Genomic DNA, 2,783 nt, shown 5'->3' with positions numbered 1-2,783 from the left:
CCTGTCTGCAAGAGTAGGGTCTTGAACTGAAAGTCTTTTTTTTTTTTTGTGATTTAATATTTTTGGTTTCAACTTAATAAAGAAGAGCCTGAAGGAATAAGAAAAGAGGTAGGGTTCTATGTTTTCCATTTGAAGCACATACATAGAATAAAAAGAAGTAGGTGTAGACCATTCTAAACAACATGAATCCTGTGACTAGAGAGACATCTCAATGGGCAAAGTGCAGGAATTGTGTGTCCGAGACTCCTGGTTTGATCCCTAATGCTTCATGTACTAGAGTCTCTGATTAGAATGTCTCCTTTAATATCCTATAATGTCTCTGATCAGACTATCTCCTATAATGTAAACATAATAAGCAATTTAAAAAAAGATTTCTTTCTGAGAAGGATAAGGCAAAAAGGGAAGGAGGAGACCACAGCATCCCTTTGTCATATGTGATTCTGGGGATTGAACTCAGGTCTACATACTTGAGGGGCCAATGCTTAATGTACTATGCTATCTCCCAGGCCAAGCAACAAGTATATTTTAAAAAAGAGAACATGAAATCAACCCAGAACATTTAAAATGCTGATGTATAGCAAAAGTGCCAAATAGCCATGGTATCACTGGAAATGGAGTCATTAACTCAATTTTGTTTTTTAAATGTAACTAAAAAACATTTGTTTTTCCACTAACACTTTATCTTGAGGACACAATGAACTATTGTCACCACTCCCACCCCCATGCCACCTTGTAGAAGGGTGAATATAATGAGTGTTATAGCACATATGAACAATTGGAAGGACTGGAACCAACATAAACTGACACAAAATCACCATCTAAAACATCATAAAAATGATTGAAGTAAAAAAAAAAGAAGAAAGAAGGAAAGAAAGAAAGAAAGAAAGAAAGGATAAAGGAAAGAAAGACAGTGGGAGAAAGGGGCAAGGGGACTTTAGCTTGAACAAGATCCCCATATTCTAACAGTCTGTATTGGTTAGAACGTACCACAGTGGAAACAGGATTACCATAATACAAAATTTTCTCTATAGGAGGCTGTCCACATCTGTGTTCTGAGCCCAACCCCATGCCCATAGTGCTTTCAGCTTAATTATTTCCCAACCTGTTGGGCCTGTCTACGAAGAATCATGGAGATCTTCTCTTTAATCCAGTCTTTGTTGTAAGGATGGTATGTCTGGGTATCAGCTCAATAAACAAGACAGCTGAAGTCTGCCAGATCATCAAGAAAATCAAATAACTGATAGCATATGTGATAGAGGGACTGTTGGGATTCATTCTTTACAGAAGTTCTGCATACATTTCACAAATGCCTTCCATGCATTCATTCACAGCTTCATAGTCTGCTAAGTTCTGCCTTCTGGCCTTTTGGTAGGCTGTACCAACAAAATGCTGTGAGACATGGAGCCAAACTCTCTTTCATTGTAGCCCTCACTGACACTGCCGTCGCACACCAGCTAAGCTGCAGTGCTGCCAACAGCCAATACACACACTGTATTCAGACTTCCTTGACATTAAATATTGTCCTCAACACTCGTGGTACAGGAGAAAGTGACAGTAAAAAGCAATTCAGAATTAAGTGATAAGCACTATGGTATGAGTGTGTTTAATGGACAGGGTGTCAACAAGTTGTCAGGAGAGATGAAATTCTTGCCTAGCCATTGAATACTGGAGAGAATATTGCCACACAAAGAAGATACACAAAGGAAGTTCTGCAGACAGGACCCAGCATATGTAGGGGTACTGAGGCACAAAATGTGTGTGTGTGTGTGTGTGTGTGTGTGTATGTATGTGTGTGTGTGTGTGTGTGTGTGTGTGTGTGTTTGGGGCAATTGCAAAGTTGTTCTGTTTGGCTGCAGAGAATGGCTAGACAGTAATGCCAGCTACATGTTACTCTAAGGATATGGGTTTAAAAAGAACTGTTGAAGGACTTTAATCAGAAGACAGTGCCAACATCTGCCACCTTCTTTCCAGAAGATAGATGAGTTGAAGGGAAACAAATTGGAGGTTGATACATATTGTGGGCAGAAAGGATATACATTCATCTTTCATATCTCTTACCTCCGGGGTTAAGTACATTATTTGGCACATGATTGGTGGTGGATAAATATTTGTAGACTGAGTAAGTGAAGGAAGAACAGTTATAGAGCTGAGGCGGTGGTGACAGGTACTGGGAGGAACCACATCTGGGGACAATTATCTGCCTTCTGCCCTTTGCCAGATCCATCCAGGGATGCCTCCAACCACAGCTGACACAAAAGCAAGAATCTGCCTGATAGGGAGATTAAGAAGGAGGAACCTCCAAGGAGCTGACCCCACAGAAATAGGGTGAGAGCCTTTCAGAAAGGAAAGGATGACTACCCTGTCACATGTAATCATCGAATGAGGACAAGGTCCTGGGAATTACAAGGTCTGAAATCACCTTCTTTTCCTTTTCCCCCTCCTCCTTCCTCTTCCCTTCCTTCCTCCTTCTCATCTTCTGCCTCCTCCTCATTCTTGTCCTCCTTCTTTTAGATAGAGACAGAAAGGCACAGTGGAAGTTTTTTCAGTGCGTTGGTGACCAGGCTCAAACCTGGGTCTCATATATGGTAAAGTTATTCACCATCCAAGTGCCAGGTGGACTATTTTGCTAGCCCCACCGTCTGAAATCTTGAGGGACTTCAGTGAGGAGTGTTCTCTGTAGTGGTAGCAGCTGGCCTTGGAACTCAGTGGGCAGAGGAATGAATGAAAGGGAAGGAAAAAGAGCATGAGGGGAGACTTTTTTTCCCCCCAGAAACTTCAGCTAT

The 2,783-nt window shown here is 41.4% G+C and overlaps 1 pseudogene; it reads right to left on the bottom strand.

Moving 5' to 3' along the window:
• Positions 1–565: 565 nt before the first annotated feature.
• LOC103118105 (enhancer of rudimentary homolog) lies at positions 566–1,400 on the bottom strand (annotated as a pseudogene).
• Between the last annotated feature and the right edge of the window lie 1,383 nt (positions 1,401–2,783).

Source organism: Erinaceus europaeus, chromosome 11, assembly GCF_950295315.1.
Source record: "Erinaceus europaeus chromosome 11, mEriEur2.1, whole genome shotgun sequence".
NCBI lineage: Eukaryota > Metazoa > Chordata > Mammalia > Eulipotyphla > Erinaceidae > Erinaceus > Erinaceus europaeus.
This window is presented reverse-complemented; position numbering and strand designations above follow the sequence as displayed.